Here is a 24,080-nt window from a genome sequence, read left to right as displayed (position 1 = left end):
TTTATAAAATAATAATATAAAAATAATATTTTTATAAAAATAAATAATTTTATCATTTTTTATATTTTTATAAATTGTATCTTTTTAATTGTATAATTCGTTTAAATTGTATATTTTTCGTTCGTAATTAGTTTTAAGACTAGTATTTTGCCGTAGTTATTTTTATTTCTAGATTTTTAGGCTTTACCGTAAAATCCCTTAAGTGCTTTTTCTTTAGACTAAGATTTAGGTTCTTTAGAATTTTGCGACGCCGTTTTAAGATTTTAGTACTTTTTAAGTTATTGCCCTTTTGGATATAGAATTCCTTTTAAGCTTTAATTCTTTTAGACGCAATTTTTAATATTTAGTATTTAGTACCTTTTAAGATTCGACGCTGCATTTTCTTATTTTTCGACGTTTGTTTTTCGACCTTTTATTTTTCGACATTTTTCGACGATCTCTTTTTCTTTCTTATTTCTCGACACTCTAGTTTTTAGGACATAGAATTTTCTATTTCTTCTCTAAAATTTCAAAATGAAAAATTATTTTAAGCGGTTAAATTGATAGACATCCAAAATTTTTTGGTTCGTAGTAATAGTTGGATTTGTTAGTGGCGAGTTGTGGGCTTCCGATTTAAAGGGTCCTGGCTACCTGCTGCATCTATTGGCTATTCGAAACGTGGGCAAAATCAGAAAAGTCTATTAATTTGATAACTTATATAATTTTTATCTTTATAACTAATAGGATATTCAGTGAATGCACCGAGCAAAACGTTCACCACCTTTCATACGTTCACCACCTGTAACCAGATCAAGACATTTAGCCAATATTGTCGCCGTTAATTTTTCTTTAGAATCGTCATCTAGTCGAACAAGTGTTCCAATTCAAATTTCCGATAATCCATTTTTTGAACCCGACCTCACAATTGAGAATCCGGAGGATATTCAGGGACAATTCAGAGATCCTGAACCACTAATTATTCCTCCTGAACCACAAACCGTTAAATCAAAATCCTCCAGTAATTCGTATTCAACAAATTCAATTATGGAAGTAACTGAACCTCTAAGTATGGAAGATCGAATGAGAGCCACACACACTGGCCAAGGTCACGCCATTATTAAGCCAGACATTAATGCGACAGATTGTGAAATCAAAGGACAAATCCTACACATGGTAACTAATCAATGCCAATATAGTGGTACGCCAAAAGAAGATCCAAATAAACATCTTTGAACCTTTAATAGGATCTGTACTCTATTCAAAATCAGAGAAGTTGAGGATGAACAGATCTATCTCATGTTATTTCCCTGGACTTTAAAGGGAGAAGCCAAAGATTGGTTAGAATCGTTACCTGAAGGGGCGATTGATACATGGGATGGTTTAGTTGAAAAATTTCTTAAACAATTCTTTCCGGCATCTAAAGCCGTGAGACTTCAAGGAGAAATAGTTACATTTACACAAAAGCCAAATGAAACTCTATATGAACGTGGACAAGATTCGGAAAGTTGTTGAGAGGATGTCCTCAACACGGTTTAGACACTTATTAAATAGTACAAATATTCTACCAAGGTATCGACATTGCTACACGAAAAGACATCGATATAGCAGCTGGTGGTTCCATTATGAAGAAAACCGCAACCGAAGCTCACAAAATTATTGATAACACAGCCTCCCACTCGCATGAGTGGCACCAGGAAAAAGATATCTTTCGTTCAACTAAAGTGGCTAGAGCCAATTCTAGCCATGACTTTGATCCCGTTTCCGCAAAAATAGATGCTTTCGAGAGACAAATGGAAAAAAGGACTAAAGATATTCACGCAATACGAATCAGTTGTGAGCAATGCGGTGGACCACACTTAACGAAAGATTATAATGTTGAACAAACGATGGAACAACGTGATAATGTTTCCTACATGAACCAAAGGCCGGGAAATAATTATCAAAATAATTATCAACCGCCAAGGCCAAACTTTAATCGAAATCAAAACATTCTTTACAATCCAAATGGACCTAACAATAACTCGTACAACCAACAAGGTCCGAATAACCAACCAACTCAAAATAACACTTTCGATCAACAAAGACCTAGCTTGTATAAACCACCACAACAAACCGAAGATAAAAAGTCAAATCTGGAAGAAATGATGGCAAAGTTAATGGAATTTCAAACACAATTTATTTCATCTCAAACCCAAACAAATAAGAGGTTTGATCAGTCATTAAGAACTCAACAAGCTTCCATTTTGAATCTAGAAAAACACGTAGGTACTCTTGCTAGCATGATGAGTGAGATGGAACAAGGAAAGCTACCAAGTAATACTGAAGTAAATCCTCGGAATGAGAATGTTAATATGGTTTCAACAAATTCTGAAAAACCAGCATCAGAAGATGGGAAGGTTTTCGATGTGAGTAACAATGAAGAAGTTACAACACCACCACCACCACCCGAGTATGTAAAGCCAGTGGTGGCACCATACAGGCCACCCATCCCGTTTCCAAAAAAAGGAGTTGAGTATGAGAAAGTAATATGTAATAAAGTTTGTGATACCTCTGGAAAGAAGAAGAAGAATAAGAAAGTACAAGAAACAAAAACCGTAAAGATAAACCCGGTGAAGACAGTTCCACCAAAACCTCCACCCAGGGTGGGTGATCCGGGTGAATTTATTGTTCCTTGTCTACTTAGTGATTGTGTCATGTATGATGCACTAGTAGATTTAGGTGCAAGTATGAGTGTTATGCCTCTTTTATTATATAAAAGAGTAGGTGTAGGTGAGCTAACTCCAACGGATATGAGTGTTCGACTCCTTGATCAAACCATTAACCACCCAGTTGGAATTGCTGACAACCTACCCGTTCAAGTGGGTAATTTAACCTTTTTAGTCGAATTTATTGTCATTGACATAGAAGAGGACTCAAACGTTCCTCTAATTTTAGTTCGACCATTCTTAGCGTACACCGGGGCATTATTTGATGTAAGAGAGGGTAGAATGACACTTAGTGATGATGAAAAATAGATCACCTTTGTGAGTCGAAAGTCTAAATCTCCACCAACCAAAACTGTTGAATCAACAAAAACGATTGGTAAAAATCATATTGTTTTATCAACTCCAACGGTAGTGCTTAACAATAATAAAATGCCTAAGTGTGGGGAAGATGAAGTAAAACCTAATGATGACCTGATAACAAAGAACCCCGTTGTTGATACGAAATTAAATGACCCCGTTATTAATAGTTCAATAAAGAAACTTATTAAACGGATTCGCGCTGCTAGAACCAAGGGGAACTTTAAGTTATGTAACCGGTTAGTATCCAATCTATCACCTAAAGAAAAGGCAAAACTAGTTGAATTTGTGGATATTACACAGGAATCCGACCAATGGCTTAAAGCAAAAGTCACAGATATGCAAGTTGATTATGGTCCAAGAGAAATTAACAATGAAGTTAACCACAATTTTGACACCACAGTTACCTAAGTGTGGGGAGATTCAAATGTTTTAAGAAAAAAATTGATGTCTAGAGTTAGTTGTTCTGTTCTCATGTAGTTCCAAGAATGGAATCCGATTGGTCTTTTTCGCTAGCCGACACTAAAGAACTAGTTTTCTCCCCCCATTCTGAATTTTTGTTTTGTAGGTTTTGTATGAAATTAATATGTATTTTTAAATTTAAGTTTTGCGTGAATTTAAAAACAAAAATTACTTTATTTCATTAAGTTTAAAAAATGATTTTTAAAATTCATCGTAAGTTGAAAACTAGGTCATAGAACCGAAATTGCTTTACCCGAGGGCGGGGCGAAAAATTTTGTTATCATTATTTTTAATTTTATTGATCTAAAGTATACCAAAAAAATTTAAAAAAAAACCCAAAAATCTTTGCATTTAAAACAATCGCTTTAAAAACGACAAATTTTAAATTTTGTCTAGGGACAGACTAGGTAAACATACCGAAACTACCTAAAGTAAAAGGAAACAAAATTTTAAAAAAAATATTCATTTAAATTGTTTTAATAAATAAAGGTTTTATAAAAAAAATATATAATAAAAATATTATGTATGTTTGTAGTTTATTTTATGTACAAAACAGGGTAAAACGGCGCACTTTCAAAGACTGACATTAAGTTCAGCAAAAGCTACTAATTTTGACGATAAGACGCAAAACATATGTGAAATTACAACAAAAGAAATGAACGATGAGGCGCGCCATCTATCATTCGACGAGCTTAAAAATTTTAAACTGGGTATTTTTAATCACTTTTCTACACTAATCACCCTCATGAATTTATAATTATAGTCTGATTTCATGCAAATGAGGGCATTGCATGATCTCAAGTGTGGGGAAGGGTTATAAATTCTCTTGGGTTTACACTTAGGTAAATTGCCAAATTTTGTAAAAATTTGAAAATTTTTCAACTAAATGAATTCAAAATCATGTTTATACATATTTATGAACAATAAAACTAGGTGTTAATGCCGAAATTATTGTTACCTTGAAGAGAACATAAATGGAGAAATAACCTAAAACGTTAGAATTCATTTAAAATGGAATAAAGGAGGATAAAAAAAGCAAAGAAAGAAATAAATAAAAGCTAAGTATGGGAAGAATTTACCAAGTTCTTTTAAACATATATCACATATATTTGTACAAGATTATTGCAGGTACTTTTGTTTTGGACGATACTAATCAGTTTTACCCGATTTACTGTAATACATTTGAAAGAAAAGATGGATCTACACGATGAATCAATTCCATCATTAAAATGAAGTAAAGTCTTCAGAAAAAGACATGCGCTTCTTGATTTAGGTCAGGAAGTTGTCGTCCAGACTAGCTGTAGGTTGACGAAAAATCTAGAAAAGTCATCTCTAAAATCAGCAGGAAATCCATGGACCTCAGCATCAAACAGGGTCGCCAAGTGGTCAGACTTATCCTATCTATGTGAGAATCTGTCTCGTAAAATGGGGAGGGTGCCATGCAAATTAGCTTGATAAGACTAATGAATCAGACCCCCAGAAAGGATAATCTCCTTAAAGATTAAAAATCAGCTTTTAAGCCTGATATTACTCAATCCTTGAGATTGACCTTAAAGATTGAGAATTACAAACTCATGGAATTCGATGATATCTAAACTCGAGCTTGAACGAGAAAATATTTTGATCAAAATTAAAACCGATTTGTTTTCTGAAACCCTATTTTCAATGCGTTCATTACCATTGAACGTAAAATCCTAGGAATTCACCTGGAATTCAGTAGGTCACCTGAACCAAATCGGGTGTCAACCGTAAGAACGGTGGTTGCATAGCATGGTCGAAGACAGGACCTTGTGCTAGACCGAAAAACTATAGGGTGATCTTTACTATTGCTCCTACAAAGGATAGTAATTGCATCTAACATGATATAGACCATAATAAAAAGCATGTCAAGGGACATTGCCTTAACAGTTGCTTGTTCAACGCTTTTCTTTACAACCGGATGGTAGTTTACCGAAAGGTAATATATGGAGCAAGTAAACTGGACGTGTCGCTTTCCCAATACAAGGTTAGCAAGTGGGTGACACAAAATCGCAAGTTTTGAGCTAAATTTTTCAAATCTGAAACCCACAAAACCCACAAAAACAATTTGCAAACACCGGTGAAGGGTTATTCCGGAAAACTTATCTAGGGTAAAAGCTAGATTGAATTTTCAAAAGATCAAATGTTTTCATAAAGATCCAATTTCCTTAAAGGATCTAAATTTTCATAGTCATGTGGGACAGTAAACCACATCGTTACTATCATTGTTTATACCACCGTATCAAAATCACTGATGTATAAAGTGTGAGAATAAAAAAGTGATTCGAGTGAAGTGTGATTTTATTTTAAGTTTTGTATTGCTTGAGGACAAGCAACGCTCAAGTGTGAGGATATTTGATAGTGCTCCAAATGAACATATATTTAGGCACAATATCCTTCCAATATGTAAAGCTTTTAGTTACAATTGTTCTATTTTTATGTAATATTCGTTTAAATAAATAAGTGCGAAGACAAAAGAAGAAAACGACGATTTGAAGACACAAATGACCAAAAAGCTCAAATGTACAAGATATAATTCAAGTGGTTCAATTTATTGATGAGAAACCTCCAAAAATGATAAGAGTACAAGCCGCAAAACGCAAAGTACAAGATATTAAATAGTACGCAAGGACGTTCGAAAAACCGGAACCGGGACCTGAGCCAACTATCAACGCGCGACGCAACAGAGCTAAAATTACAAGTCAACTATGCACAAGAATATAATATAATATTTAAATAATTATATAAATTATTTATATATTATATATTATATTAAATAACGTCGACAAACTAGCAAACAAAAAATATGTGAGCTGGATCTGACGACCATGCGATCGCATGGGAAATAGGCATAAAACTCATGCTAGTGCATGAGCCCATGCGAGTGCATGAGATTTGCACTAAAATCTCATGCGACCACATGAGTTACTGTAGCAGGTCACATTCTATAAATTCAGCATTTTTCGGACGAGTTATATACCTTTTTGAATATCTCTTTCTCTCTATGTAATATATATTTATAATTATAATTTTAATTATAATTAAGATTAATAATAAATTATGGTTTAGTTGGGTTAATGTAAGAAATGTTTTACGGGTTTTAAAGTCGGAACTCTGTCTGTGTAACGCTACGCGATTAAATACCACTGTAAGCTATGTTCTTCCATTTTAAATTAATGTCTTGTAACTAAGTTATTATTATGCTTATTTAAGACGAAGTAATCACGATGTTAGAATAAATATTATGATGGGGTTATTAGATTTTGTACCATAATTAAGGTTTGGACAAAAGACCGACACTTGTGGAAATTGGACTATTGACTATTAATAGATAGGGGGTATTGTTTAATCGAGCGACAACTTATTGGAACCTGTCGAACCTATCTTCAAATTAGTTAATCTAATAATTATTAAAATGATTATGTAAGTTCTATTTAGTGACGTTTATAAGACATCTTTTACGGTCATTTAATTAATTATTCGGGTTGGGTAATTGGTTATTCATTCTGATCAAGTGGATAAATTAATATTCATATCTCATTAAAATAGGGGTGGATTACATACAAGGATAATTGGTGTAATTGTTAACAAAGTATTAAAACCTTGGATTACACGCAGTCAATAACCTGGTGTAATTATTAACAAAGTATTAAAACCTTGTTACAGTTCGAATCCCTAATTAGTTGGAATATTTGAATTCGGGAATAAGGTTAATTTGACGAGCATTTTATAATTATGACCGATGGACTATTATGGACAAAAACCAGATAGGTATCAAATAAACCAGGACAAAGGACAATTAACCCGGGTAACAATTAATTAAAATCAAAACGTCAAACATCATGATTACGGAAGTTTAAATAAGCATAATATTTTTATTTCATATTTCATTGTACCTTTATTTACTGTCATTTTAATTACTGTAATTTACTTTATCGCAATTCAAATTCTATCATTTATATTTTCGTCATTTAGTTTTACGCTTTATTTAAAATCGACAAACCGGTCATTAAACGGTAAAACCCCCCTTTTATATAATATTATTACTACTTATATATATATATATATATATATATATATATATATATATATATATATATATGTATATATATATATATATGTATATATATATATATGTATATGTATATATATATATATGTATATGTATATATGTATATGTATATGTATATATGTATATGTATATGTATATATGTATATGTATATATATATGTATATATATATATATATATATATATATATATATATATATATATATATATATATATATATATATATATATTGAAAGGACCCGTTCATATACATTATAAACGATTCACAATAGTTGATTACATCGTGAGGTATTTGACCTCTATATGATACATTTTACAAACATTGCATTCGTTTTTAAAAGACAAACTTTCTTTACAACGAAATTTGACGGCGTGCACACCATTTCATAATACATCCAACTATAATTGGCTTAATAATAATCTTGATGAACTCAATGACTCGAATGCAACGTCTTTCAAAATATGCCATGAATGACTCCAAGTAATATCCTTAAAATGAGCTAATGCACAGCGGAAGATTTCTTTAATACCTGAGAATAAAAATGCTTTAAAGTATCAACCAAAAGGTTGGTGAGTTCATAGGTTTATCATAACAATCATTTCAATATATTAATAGACCACAAGATTTCCGTTTATAAATATATGTACACTCGCAAGTGTATAAAAGTATTCTATAAGTTGTAGGCACCCGGTAACAAGCCTTAACGTTCATGTTTTACCCTCTGAAGTACACCAGATCAGGTGTGTTTAAAATAACCTTGAAGTACTAAAGCATCCCATAGTCAGGACAGGGTTTGTCAGGCCCAATAGATCTATCTTTAGGATTCACGCCTACCGTACATAGACAAGTAGTTTAATGTTACCAAGCTAAGGGTATATTTCTGGTTTAAACCCACGTAGAATTAGTTTTAGTACTTGTGCTTATTTCGTAAAACATTTATAAAAAACAGCGAATGTATTCTTAGTCCCAAAAATATATATAAAAGGGAGCAAATGAAACTCACCATACTGTATTTCGTAGTAAAAATACATATAACGTCATTTAACAATTGCAAGGTTGGCCTCGGATTCACGAACGTATCAATATTGAGATTCAATATTGCAGGAAAGTACGTAGACGCAACAGAGATGATAAACACTAGATTGACCTCACGAGCATACCCATGAACCATACTCATCACCTCCATAGCTATAACCCATAATTTCCTTAGCTTCGACTCATTAAAAAAAAACTATTTTGAAATCACTCGGACAGCACTCCGTCATAATATTTTATGTATACTAATAATATCTTGAAATAATACAGAGCAAATATATATATATATATATATATATATATATATATATATATATATATATATATATATATATATATATATATATATATATATATATATATATATATATATATATATATAATTGATTGAGAGAGTTTATAGAAATATATTTTCAAGTTTCTATGAAATAATGAAACATATTGAATTATATTTATAATAGATTTTTGAATTATTAAATCGAATTATTAAAGTATGAATTATTAAAGTGAATTATTAAAGTATGAATTATTAAAGTGAATTATTAAAGTATGAATTATTAAAGTGAATTATTAAAGTATGAATTATTAAAGTGAATTATTAAAGTATGAATTATAAAATTGAATTATTAAAGTATGAATTATTTAAGTGAATTATTAAAGTTAAAGTAAAGTAAAAGTAAAGTAAAGGTAAAGTTAAAGTATAGTAAAAGTATAAAAACTATGTATGTATAATACGCGTATAAATATATATAATATTAATTTAAATCGTTATATATATTTAATGAAATAAAATATAAATATCGTTATATTTATTATACTGGTTAAGTAATGAGTTGTCAAAAGTGATTCTAGATACTTATAAAAGTTATATACGTTTTAATAATAAAGTTTTTTTTTAAACTGAAAACGTCTTTGTACGTTTGAAAATAGATTAATAGAATATTATGGAAACCAATTCTCCACTAACTTTTGTCTAACTTTCATAAATGACACTTTTTAGTTTTTATTTATAAATAGCTTTACAAATTATTCTGAATATCGTTAAGAGGAATAGATTTTCTCAAATCATAGTGGACCTTTCAACAGAGACTTGTAATCATAATTCAATGTTTTTGATAATTCAATCATTTAATATATATATTTTTAATTTCGTCGAAAATCATATTGAAACAAATACGTTCGTGTAAAGTATTATACGTTTAATACTTTATTAATATTCTCAAGTTATAATATATATATACATATACATATCTATTTATATATAACAATTCGTGAATCGTCGGAATTTGGTCGAGGTTATAATGAATGTATGAACACAGTTTAAAATTCTTGAGATTTAACTTACCAAACTTTGCTTACCGTGTCGGAATAATATAATGATTAAAATTTAAATTTGGTCGGAAATTTCCGGGTCGTCACAGTACCTACCCGTTAAAGAAATTTAGTCCCCGAAATTTGATAGAGGTCGTCAAGACTAACAATGAGAATGTTATTATAACGACTATAGAGTTTTATCATGTTCAAGAAACATGGATAAAATAATTCGATTATTCGAAGTGTGTGAGTGAAGTTATCGTAAATGAATGAAATAAGATAATAGTGATTCGTCATATCTTTTGACGTCATCACGATTGATCTCCGAAAAGAAAATCTTTGTAATCTATATTGGATTTGATTATTCGGTGATTAAGGAAATTATGATCGTCTTAGAATTAATGCGATAATCCATTTTGATTTCTCTGTCGGATATTTCACTATAAATCCACCTCCTTTGTGTTCTTACAACTCACACCTTCTCAACTCATATTTTAAAGTATTTGTCAATATGATTCATCCAGTGCTGATTCTTGATATACTCCTCACTTTTATATCTTTCGCTCTTCTTTTTCATCTACTATACTCTTAGTTTTATAGTGTTTTTAGTTCTCTCGTGTCTTTATATTGCTATATGCATTGATATATACGGTTTGTGATTTCTGGGTTGTTGTTGGGTTTTATATCTTCCTTTATATTTCAAAGTCCTTGCTTCTTCTATAATCATTGTCATCCACAGTTAATGCTCTCTTCTATTTGCTATGATTTATACTCCCATTTCTAGTTCGGAGCTTTGTCCTTTCGTTTCTTCTTCTTGCGATTAAGCACCACTTGTAATGGTCCAGAATTCGCAGATATAAATTTCGGAATGATCATTGTTAATGTTCTACGATTAGTTACACTTCCTATAAGTGTTGTGGCAAGGTTTAGGTATATCCACTCTATAAATAAATAAATAACTTGTTTAAAATTGTATCGTATTTAATAGTATTTCGCAGTAAAATTATAACTATTTCGTACCCCTCTGCTTTAACATCAGTTAGCATATCATAAAGATATAGAACATGTGTTTAGTTGATTTTAAAAGTCAAGTTAGAAGGATTAACTTTTGTTTGCAAACAAGTTTAGAATTAACTAAACTATGTTCTAGTGATTACAAGTTTAAACCTTCGAATAAGGTAGTTTTATATATATGAATTGAATGATGTTGTGAACATCATTACTACCTCAGGTTTTGTGGATAAACCTACTGGAAATGAAAAAAATAGGTCTAGCTTCAAAGGATCCTTGGATGGCTTGAAAGTTCTTGAATCAGAATTATGAAACGAAAACAAGTTCAAGTAAGATTTCCACTCGAAATAAGATTGTTATAGTTATAGAAATTGAATCAAAGTTTGAATATGGGTATTACCTTGTATTAGAAAGATATCTTACTGTAAATAAGAAAGATTTCTTGAGGTTGGATGATCACTTTACAAGATTAGAAGTAAGCTAGCAAACTTGGAAGTATTCATAGCTTTTACTCGAATGGGTTCTCTGTCCTTTCTGCTCAAGGCGTCGGCTACCACATTTGCCTTCCCCGGGTGATAACAAATCTCAAAGTCATAATCATTCAACAATTCAATCCATCTGCGCTGCCTCATGTTCAGTTGTTTCTGATTAAATATGTGTTGAAGACTTTTGTGATCGGTATATATAATACTTTTGACCCCATATAAGTAGTGCCTCCAAGTCTTTAATGCAAAAACAACCGCGCCTAATTCCAAATCATGCGTCGTATAATTCTGCTCGTGAATCTTCAATTGTCTAGACGCATAAGCAATTACTTTTGTTCGTTGCATTAATACACAACCGAGACCTTGCTTTGAGGCGTCACAATATATCACAAAATCATCATTTCCTTTAGGTAATGACAATATAGGTGCCGTAGTTAACTTTTTCTTCAACAATTGAAACGCTTTTTCTTGTTCATCCTTCCATTCAAATTTCCTCCCTTTATGCGTTAATGCAGTCAAGGGTTTTGCTATTTTGGAAAAATCTTGGATGAATCTCCTGTAATAACCAGCTAGCCCTAAAAATTGGCGTATGTGTTTCAGAGTTTTCTGGGTTTCCCACTTTTCAACGGTTTCAATCTTTACTGGATCCATCTGAATACCTTCTTTGTTCACTATATGACCGAGGAATTGAACTTCTTCCAATCAAAATGCACACTTTGAAAACTTAGCGTACAGTTTTTCTTTTTTCAGCAACTCTAGCACTTTTCTCAAATGTTCTTCATGCTCTTGATCATTCTTCGAGTAAATAAGTATGTCATCGATGAAAACAATGACAAACTTGTCAAGATATGGCCCACACACTCAGTTCATGAGGTCCATGAAAACAGCTGGTGCGTTAATCAATCCAAACAGCATAACCATAAACTCGTAATGACTGTAACGAGTCATAAAAGTAGTCTTCAGAATGTCATCCTCTTTCAACCGCATTTGGTGATATCCAGAACGTAAATCGATCTTCGAATAAACCGACGATCCTTGTAGTTAATCAAATAAGTCGTCGATTCTCGGTAATGGGTAACGGTTCTTGACGGTAAGTTTGTTCAACTCTCGGTAGTCGATACACAACCTGAATGTACCATCTTTCTTCTTGACAAACAGAACAGGAGCTCCCCTTGGTGATGTACTTGGTCGAATGAAACCACGCTTTAAAAGTTCCTGTAACTGACTTTGTAATTCTTTCATTTCGCTGGGTGCAAGTCTGTATGGAGCACGAGCTATTGGTGCAGCTCCTGGTACAAGGTCTATTTGAAATTCAACGGATCGATGTGGGGGTATTTCCGGTAATTCTTTCGGAAATACATCGGAAAATTCTTTTGCGACGGGAACATCACTGATGTTCTTTTCTTCAGGTTTAACTTCCTCGATGTGTGCTAGAATGACGTAACAACATTTTCTTATTAGTTTTTGTGCCTTCAAACTACTAATAAGATTTAACTTCGCGTTGTTCTTTTCTCCGTACACCATTAAAGGTTTTTCTTTTTCACGCATAATGCGAATCGCATTTTTGTAACAAACGACCTCTGCTCTTACCTTCTTCAACTAGTCCATGCCAATTATTACATCAAAACTCCCTAACTCGACTGGTATTAAATCAATCTTAAATGTTTCATTACCCAGTTTAATTTCTCTATCCCGACATATATTATCTGCTGAAATTAATTTACCATTTGCTAATTCGAGTAAAAATTTATTATCCAAAGGCGTCAATGGGCAATTTAATCTAGCACAAAATTCTCTACTCATATAGCTTCTATCCGCACTCGAATCAAATAAAACATAAGCAGATTTATCATTAATAAGAAACGTACCCGTAACAAGCTCGGGTCTTCCTGTGCTTCTGCCGCATTAATATTGAAAACTCTTCCACGGCCCTGCCCATTAGTATTCCCCTGACTCGGGAAATTTCTAATAATGTGGCCTGGTTTTCCACATTTATAACAAACAGCGTTGGTATTACTTGCTCCGATACTATTTGTTCCGACATTACTTGTTCCGACACTATTTGTTCCTTTAGTTCTGTTAAACTTTGGTCCGTAGACCTCACACTTTGTCGCGCTATGACCATTTCTTTTACACCTGTTGCAAAATGTCGTGCAAAACCCCTGATGATTTTCTTCACACCTATGACATGGCTGTTTTTGGTTTTTGTTGCCGTTGTTGTTATTGAGGTTGTTGTTGGGATTGTTATTGTTGTTGAAACGGTTGTTGTAGTTGTTGTTGTTATTGGGATGTTTGTTGTAGTTATTGTTAGGATTGTGGTTATTGTTGCGATTGTTGTTGCGGTTATTGGGATAGTTGTTGCGATTGTGGTTGTAATTGTTATTGTTGTTGTACTGGTGACTCTTGTCACCGTTTTCCTCCCACTTCCTCTTGAGTTGTTTCGTGTTGGCTTCTTCGGCCGCCTGCTCTTTAATTCTTCCCTCAATCTGATTTATTAGTTTATGAGCCATTCGACTTGCCTTTTGTATGGAAGCGGGCTCGTGTGAACTCACATCTTCTTGAATCCTTACTGGTAACCCTTTTACAAACGCGTCGATCTTCTCTTCTTCATATTCGAACGCTCCCGGACACAATAGGCACAACTATGTGAATCGTCGTTCATACGTGGTAATGTCGAACCCTTGTGTTCATAACTCTCTAAGCTCTACCTTGAGCTTATTGACTTCGTTTCTAGGACGGTACTGCTCGTTCATCAATTGCTTGAATGCCGACCACGGTAGTGCGTAAGCAGCATTTTGTCCTACCTGTTCAAGATAGGTTTTCCACCACGTTAACGCAGTACCTGTGAAGGTATGCGTAGCGTACTTAACTTTGTCCTCTTCAGTACGCTTACTTATGGCAAACACCGATTCGACTTTCTCGGTCCACCGTTTCAATCCAATTGGTCCTTCGGTTCCATCAAATTCCAAAGGTTTGCAGGCAGTGAATTCTTTGTAGGAGCATCCTACACGATTTCTTGCGCCGTTAGCTGCATTGCTAGATTTGGAGTTATTGTTGGCATGTAGCGCAACCTGTACTGCGGCTATGTTTGCAGCAAGAAAGGTACGAAATTCCTCTTCGCTCATATTCATGGTGTGTCGAGTAGTCGGTGCCATTTCCTTCAAAATAGCCAACTGAATTGAGTTAATCATACAGAATATTAAGAGCAAGGTTGGAGAACTCAGATCTCGGGGAGATCTCGTTTGGACATTTTTAGGGAGATCTCGACATCTCAAAAATTTCTCGGGGAGATCTCGTACGTTGACTTACGTCAACTTTTCAGTTTTTTAATATAAATATACATATATCTACAAATATTTGTATATTTATATACACTTTTACGCGATTTTACAAAAGAAATCCAAACAATGAGTGAGAAAACTCAAAAAATTACTAGATTTTATGAGAAAAATCCAAGAAATGATCGAGAAAATCTGATAAATTGTGGCTTTAACTATGTTTGACCCCGTTGACTGAGAAATCTCGGAAGATGGACATCTCGTCTCGGTTGCCTTTCAAAAACGAGATCTCGGAGAGATCTCGGGGAGGAATAAGGAGATTTACAACACTGATTAAGAGTAGTCAATAGTATTTCGTAGCATAATATGAACTCATTTATAAAAGCTTTTTCTTCATATTAGCATTTTATAAGTTTAAATTCGGGTACTATCTACCCTTTAAGTTCATACTTAGTAGCTAATATACAATTCAACTACTACAATTCCATATGAAAAACTGATTATAATAATATATCACATATAAATATTCTTCAAACTTACAACATCGCTGTAGTGACCCGAAATTTTCCATGTTTATATATATTAATTGAGATTGATATTTACATGACTAAATGTTTCCAACGTGTTAAGCAATCAAACTTGTTAAGACTTGATTAAATGAAATAAGTTTCATATAGACAATTGATCACCCAAATTGACCGGCGATTCACGAACGTTACGAAATTGTAAAAATTACATGTTGTGGTATATATAGACATATATATATGGTTGACATGAGATTATGATGAGTAAGTATCTCACTAAGTATATTAACAATGTGTGATATACATAAGAAATGAGATTACTAAGTTAAGAAACTCGAAATGATATATATAACGATTATCGTTATGATAACGTCTACTAAATATATATGTATCATATTATGATATTGATACACTATATTTAACATGATAAAATGATATTTAAATATATCATTAAGTGTGTTAACAATGAACTACATATGTAAAAACAAGACTACTAACTCAAGAATTATGAAACGAGACTTATATGTAACGATTATCGTTGTAACGATATTTTAATGTATATATCATATTAAGAGATATTCATACATCATAATATCATGATAATATAATAATTTAACATCTCATTTGATATAATAAACATTGGGTTAACAACATTAATTGAGATCGTTAATTTAAAGGTTTCAAAACAACACTTACATGTAACGACTAACGAAGACTTAACGACTCCATTAGAATGTATATACATGTTGTGTTTTGATATGTATTCTTACACTTTTGAAAGACTTCAAGACACATATCAAAGTACTTCTACTTAACAAATATGCTTACAATTACATCCTCGTTCAGTTTCATCAACAATTCTACTCGTATGCACCCTTATTCGTACTTGTACAATACACAGCTTTTAGATGTATGTACTATTGGTATATACACTGTAATGATCAGCTCTTAGCAGCCCATGTGAGTCACCTAACACATATGAGAACCATCATTTGGCAACTAGCATGAAATATCTCATAAAATTACAAAAAATATTAGTAATCATTCATGACATATTTACATGAAAACAAAATTACATATCCTTTATATCTAATCCATATACCAACGACTAAAAACACTTACAAATACTTTCATTCTTCAATTTTCTTCATCTAATTAATCTCTCTCAAGTTCTATCTTCAAGTTCTAAGTGTTCTTCATAAATTCTATAAGTTCCAGTTTCATAAAATCAAGAATACTTCCAAGTTTGCTAGCTTACTTCCAATCTTGTAAAGTGATCATCCAACTTCAAGAAATCTTTATTATTTATAGTAATATATCTTTCTAATACAAGGTAATACTCATATTCAAACTTTGATTCAATTTCTATAACTATAACAATCTTATTTCGAGTGGAAATCTTACTTGAACTTGTTTTCTTGTCATTATTCTGCTTCAAGAACTTTCAAGCCATCTAAGGATCCTTTGAAGCTAGATCCATTTTTTTCATTTCCAGTAGTTTTATCTAGAAAACTTGAGGTAGTAATGATGTTCATAACATCATTCGATTCATACATATAAAGCTATCTTATTCGAAGTTTTAAACTTGTAATCACTAGAACATAGTTTAGTTAATTCTAAACTTGTTCGCAAACAAAAGTTAATCTTTCTAATTTGACTTTTAAAATCAACTAAACACATGTTCTATATCTATATGATATGCTAACTTAATGATTTAAAATCTGGAAACACGATGAACACCATAAAATCGGATATACGCCGTCGTAGTGAAACCGGGGGCTGTTTTGGTTTGGATAATTAAAAACTATGATAAACTTTGATTCAAAAATTTTTATTTTTGGAAAATGATTTTTCATATGAACATGAAACTATATCCAAAAATCTTGGTTAAACTCAAAGTGAAAGTATGTTTTTCAAAATGGTCATCAAGATGTCGTTCTTTCGACGGAAATGACTACCTCTTTAGTAATTGACATGTAACTTAAATTTCCGACTATAAACCTATACTTTTTCTGTTTGGATTCTTAAATTAGAGTTCAATACGAAACCATAGAAATTTGATTCACTCAAAACGGATTTAAAATGAAGAAGTTATGGGTAAAACAAGATTGGATATTTTTGATCTTTTTAGCTACGGGAAATGTTTAACAAATCTATACAAATCATATTCTAGCTAACTTATATTGTATTATAAATGTATTCTAATATATTATGAAATCTTGAGATACCATAGACACGTATGCAAATGTTTTGACATATCATATCGACCCATGTATATATATTATTTGGAACAACCATAGACACTCTATATGCAGTAATGTTGGAGTTAGCAATACAGGGTTGAGGTTGATTCCAAAAATATATATACTTTGAGTTGTGATTTAGCCTGAGACGTGTATACACTGGGTCGTAGATTGATTCAAGATAATATATATTGATTTATTTCTGTACATCTAACTGTGGACAACTAGTTGTAGGTTACTAATGAGGACAGCTGACTTAATACACTAAAATCTTTAAAACATAATAAAAATGGTTGTAATTTTATTTTGATCATACTTTGATATATATGTACATATTTGTATAGGTTCGTGAATCGATCCGTGGCCAAGTCTTATTTCCGAGGAAGGAAATATCTGTGAAAGTGAGTTATAGTCCCACTTTTAAAATCTAATATTTTTGGGATGAGAATACATGCAGGTTTTATAAATGATTTACAAAATAGACACAAGTACGTGAAACTACATTCTATGGTTGAATTATTGAAATCGAATATGCCCCTTATTATTAAGTCTGGTAATCTAAGAATTAGGGAACAGACACCATAATTGACGCGAATCCTAAAGATAGATCTATTGGGCCTAACAAACCTCATCGAAAGTATCGGATGCTTTAGTACTTCGAAATTTATATCATATCCGAAGGGTGTCCCAGAATGATGGGGATATTCTTATATATGCATCTTGTTAATGTCGGTTACCAGGTGTTCACCATATGAATGATTTTTATCTCTATGTATGGGATGTGTATTGAAATATGAAATCTTGTGGTCTATTGTTACGATTTGATATATATAGGTTAAACCTATAACTCACCAACATTTTTGTTGACTTTTAAAGCATGTTTATTCTCAGGTGAATACTAAGAGCTTCCGCTGTTGCATACTAAAATAAGGACAAGATTTGGTGTCCATATTTGTATGATATTGTGTAAAAACTGCATTCAAGAAACATATGTCGATGTAACATATTTCTATTGTAAACCATTATGTAATGGTTGTGTGTAAACAGTATATTTTAGATTATCATTATTTGATAATCTACGTAATGTTTTTAAAACCTTTATTGATAAAATAAAGGTTATGGTTGTTTTAAAAATGAATGCAGTCTTTGAAAAATGTCTCATATAGAGGTCAAAACCTCGAAACGAAATCAATTAATATGGAACGTTTATAATCAATATGAACGGGACATTTCAGTTGGTATCCGAGCGTTGGTCTTAGAGAACCAGAAAATTTGCATTAGTGTGTCTTATCGAGTTTGTTAGGATGCATTAGTGAGTCTGGACTTCGACCGTGTTTTCTTGAAAAATGATTGCTTAACATTTTTGTTTGAAACTATATATTATTAACATGTAAATATTATGTGATATATTAATCTCTTAACACGTTTGATATTGTGTGATAGATGTCTACCTCTAGCACAAATTCCATTGACTCACCTAATAATAACGAAGAGTCGAATATATATTGGCAAGATTCACAAGTTCCCGAAGAACCGGAAGAAGAGGAAACGGAACCGGAAGAAGAGGAACCGGAAGAAGAGGAACCAGAAGAAGAGGAACTGGAAGAAGAAGAGGTTCCGGAGGGGGGAATAGTAGGAACCACAGAAAACCGGTCAAATAAAAGAAAATCCTCAACCAATGGACCAAAGTTAATAATGGTCAATGGTGTTTCCGCTAAGGAAGCAAAATATTGGGAAAATTACCAATTTTCCGATGAATCGGATCCTGATGAGGATTCCGATGATGTTATAGAAATTACCCCGACCCAATTTAATGAGGCAAAAGAAAATAATAAGGTAAAAGGCATCAAAATAGAGAAATCTGATTCCGACCCAGATGAACTTTATATGTACCGTCAACACCCGTATTTTCAATATCGTGACAATAACCCGGGAACCTCTAAACCATCAGGTTTTTCTAAACCAATGTGGAAAACGACGACTCGTATTAGAGGAACATCATATATCCCTAGAAGATTAGGAAAAAGAACCAAGTCCGAAGAAGAAGAAACCAGTGATTCAGATTAGAGGGGTGTGAGTATGTTGTGTAATAAATGTATTGTAGTGTGCTTGTACTTTTATGTTCTATGTAAAAATTGCTTGTATTGTTTATTATTACGAATCTAATCCTTGTCTATTTTATAGTATAAAAACAAAATGGACGTTAAGGGTAGACAACCGAATATTTTAGAAGACCTACCAGAGGATATGATTGAGGAAATCTTGTCTAGAGTCGGTCAGAATTCATCAGCATATTTAGTTATGGCGAAATTAACTTGTCAAACATTTGAAAGACTTTCTAGAAATGCCTTAGTTTATAAAAGGCTTTCCTTTGATAGGTGGGGTATATCACATTGGGGAGACTTTAAGTTACGCCGTGTTTTCTTTAAAGCGTTAAATGCGGGGAACCCAAATGCAATTTTACGCTACGGGTTAAGAACCTATTTTGACTCAACATATCCTAACATAGGATTTCATGAATTAGAAAGAGCTTCTAACATGCAACATAAAGAAGCATGTTATGCTTACGGGTTAGTGATGTTCGCTTCTTACCAAAGTGAGAAAAAGAACATCGGATTGCAGCTTTTAAATAGAACTTTCCCACAAGTGACGGATTCAGTAGTTGGGGTGAGAAACAAGGTTTTTAGATTATTACGGGGCTGTTGGACATTACGAAACCCTCGTCCTTTTGACGACATTACAACATGCTGCCTAGCCAATGGTCATAACGGTTATTTTCCACAAGACCAAGGATGGGAAGTCGTCTTAGTAAAAACCAGAATGCATGACTTGTTTATGGACTTATGAATTACGTGTCTTTATTTCCTTTGCTGAACAACTTGCTTATTAACTATATTTATCTTCAAAACTGTCCTGTATCATAGTGTACTATATTTCATGTTATATGTAATATAGCGAAGTTGTAAGTTTGAAGAATATTTGTATGTGATATATTATTATAATCAGTTTTTCATATGGAATTGTAGTAGTTGAATTGTATATTAGCTAATAAGTATGAACTTAACGGGAAGGTAGTACCCGAATTTAAACTTATAAAACGCTAATATGAAGAAAAAGCTTTTATAAATGAGTTCATATTATGCTACGAGATGCTATTAACTACTCTTAATATTCTGTATGATTAAATTGTTTCATTTGACTATTTTGAAGGAAATGGCACCGACTACTCGACACACCTTGAATATGAGCGAAGAGGAATTTCGTGCCTTTCTTGCTTCACACATAGCCGCAGTACAGGCCACACTTGTAACATCCCGCATTTTTTTCCGTTAAATTATTTTTAACGCCGTCTTTTTTTTTATTTTATTATTTAATATCCTCAGTATCTCGATTCATATCCTCCATTAGCTACATTCTTAAAATATTTTCGTTATTGGATTATAACGTCTCCCGTACTCCCGTGTAATTCGAAATATTCGTTCGGTTAATTCCCGCACCGACTACAAACTAGAGGGACTAGTTTTGCCAAAAAGACAAAGAGGTGACTAGCACTTTGACTAGTCAACCTCCTCCCCATCTTTCTTTTTCATTTCTTTTCCAATTTCTTTTCATACTTCTCCATTTTCTCTCAATCCTTCAAAAAGGAAATCATCATCCATTTCAAATCGATCAAGCTTCAATCCAAACAAATTACATATTTGGAATCCTTGCATCTTCCTCTTCGATTCCATACCAATTTCATCAAATTTGGGTAACTTTCTAAAATCACTAGATTTCTTTAAATTCATGTTCTTGACTTAAAAGTGTGTCAATTAGTGTCTATGGCTCATTGTGATGTCTTGTATGTAATTTGTATGCTCGATTTGTTGTTTTTGGTGTAACTAGCTTGAATATGAAAAATGCTTGCTTAATCTTGTGTTTTGGATGCTCATATGTTGTTAGATTGTTAAAGTCCATGTTTTAATTGTGTTACTAGTATCATTAGCTTCGTTTTGGTGTATAGGTTGATTAAGGAAACTCCAAGAACATGATTAGTGATTTTGTGAACTTGGATTAGGGTTTGATAAGCTTTAGATGAACTTTTGATGCACCAAATGCTATGAAATATTGTAGATAAGAATTTTGTTGTAATGTGTGTATGATTACCTTCGAAACGGCATATCATACATGTAAATTGGTTGCCCGAATCATAAAATGCGTTTTAGAACTTGAAACTTTGATTATGAACGTTTAATGCGGTTTTTGGTTGTTGTTAGTGATGAATTGCTTGATGAAATGTGCTTAGTTGTTTTCCTTGTCAAATTACCATTCTAATGATATAGGTTATGCGTTTTAAGTGTTTTCGGTGCATGAAATGTGTTATATTGTATTTTGGTTCGTGACTTGGACCATTTTTCTGCAAACTGCATGATTCCCAGGTATTGCGCGCCGCGCATTTACCCGCGCGCCGCGCAGAATCAGAGATCTTTGCCTTCTTGGTTGAGTTCTGACCAGAAATTGCACTTGGGTGCGCGCCGCGCAACCCAGTGCGCGCCGCGCAAAAGCCCCAGGCCACTCTCTTTTGTTTTTAAATGTCACAAAAATGTTTCCGCTTAACTAAAACTCCGTTTAACATGAAACTTGACTATTAGGCTCTTATATGACTTCTCGTCTTGGGAAAATTGTCGGATACCCGACCCGACCCCGTTGACTTTGACTTTGACCAAGTTTGACTTTTAGTCAAACTTAACCAAACGATTATACAATCGTTCTAACATACTTAACTTCTTGTATCGTGCATGAAACTTGACAAATTGATTCACATGCTATATTAATCGAGTCGTAACGAGTCATAGGACTAATTGAACATCTTTGACCGATTGTGTTTACCGTTATTGATACAACCTATATGTTTAGGTCAAGACTAGCTTTGTCTTTGCACGCGTCTACTTGTTGAAGTACTATTTCACTCTTGCACTCAAGGTGAGATCATAGTCCCACTTTTTTTTTAATCACTTTTATTCTTTACATCGTGGGCTGAGAAACACATACATTTCATACTTATTTACTTTTCATGCTTTTACATTGTGAACAAATACGAATACAAAGATGCATACGAGTTTGAACAAAAGTCCTCAATCCAATTATCATTAGTTCCACTTGCAGGGTGTAAGTGTAAGCGTGTAATTATGTTGTGTGGCCATACGGGTTTAACAAACCCTCATTCAGACGGTTCGCTACCGTTAGTGAATGAAATATAATTTCAACAATGTATAGTGTAAGTTCTAACACTAAATTCAAAATTCAGAGGGAAGATTCGGTTAAGCCTTGATAATTGGGTGCTCGTGATACAAATACTATTTTGGAATGTGAACGATTTTGGTTAAGCAATTCATAAAGAACCTTGTGGTTCAATACAATTTACTTACTAACCTATGATTTCACCAACGTTTTCGTTGACAGATTCTTCTATGTTTTTCTCAGGTTTTGAATGCTTAGTGATACATGCTTCCGCACTCTTTTGATACTTGCTTGGATGTCGAGTATACATGCATTTTGGAGCATCTTTTGAACTTATTTAAACTGTGTCGCATAGTTTTCATTTGTACTTAACGTTGTAACTTAACTTGTGGTCAATTATCTTTGTAAACTTTGAAACAATCTTTACACTTGAATGGATGCGACATATTTTGGGTCAAACGTCTGTTTTAAAGACTTATGACCAGGTAATGGGACCTACGTAGTCGACGCCGTCACTTGACGATTTGTCGGGGTCGCTACAAGTGGTATCAGAGCCTTGGTTGTAGGGATTTAGAGTTCATTTGTGTCCACCCCGAGTCATAGGGTACATAGGTGAATCTAGACTACAACCGGCATATAGACTGAAGTAGGAATTACTTGACTATTTGTGCATTCATACTCGAACTCTTCTATCATAGCTAACTCATATTCGATCTTGATCTTAGTTGATAAATTTTGTTGACGCGCCACCTTGACTTTATAAAGTAATGTTAAATGCACATGTAAATCAGGGTAATATAATTTCCGGGATTATATTACGGTGATTCACATGGACGTTCCGACATTATGACGTAAAGAATTTAAGGCGAGTCAAGGAAAAATTTCCTCTCTATCCTTATTCCATACTCCGGTTAGTATTGTTGAAAATACTAACCAACGATATTCTTGTGTTTTGAAGGAATAATGGCTCGTCGACGCGCTCCTCCCGAAACTCCCGAACAAGCCCTCCAACGTATGATAGCCACTGCCGTGGATGCGGCCATGGCCGGTCACTCCTCCAACAACAAAAATAACAACAATCATCACAACAACAACAACAATGGAGCCGGAAATTCCAACGAAGGATGCTCCTATAAGAATTTCATGGGGTGCAAACCTCACACTTTCGATGGAACCGGGGGACCGGTTGTGCTCACCCGATGGTTTGAGCAAACGGAAGCCGTCTTTAGCATAAGCGGTTGTCGAGACCAAGACAAGGTTAGATATTCCACTCACACCTTCGCCGGTATCGCTCTCACATGGTGGAATTCGTATGTACAATCGGTGGGTATCCACGAAGCCCACGCTCTCTCTTGGGCCGACTTAAGAGGAAAGATGA

This window comes from Rutidosis leptorrhynchoides, chromosome 3, assembly GCF_046630445.1.
Source record: "Rutidosis leptorrhynchoides isolate AG116_Rl617_1_P2 chromosome 3, CSIRO_AGI_Rlap_v1, whole genome shotgun sequence".
Taxonomy (NCBI): domain Eukaryota; kingdom Viridiplantae; phylum Streptophyta; class Magnoliopsida; order Asterales; family Asteraceae; genus Rutidosis; species Rutidosis leptorrhynchoides.
The sequence above is the reverse complement of the archived record's forward strand: the minus strand, read 5'-3'. Positions refer to the sequence as shown.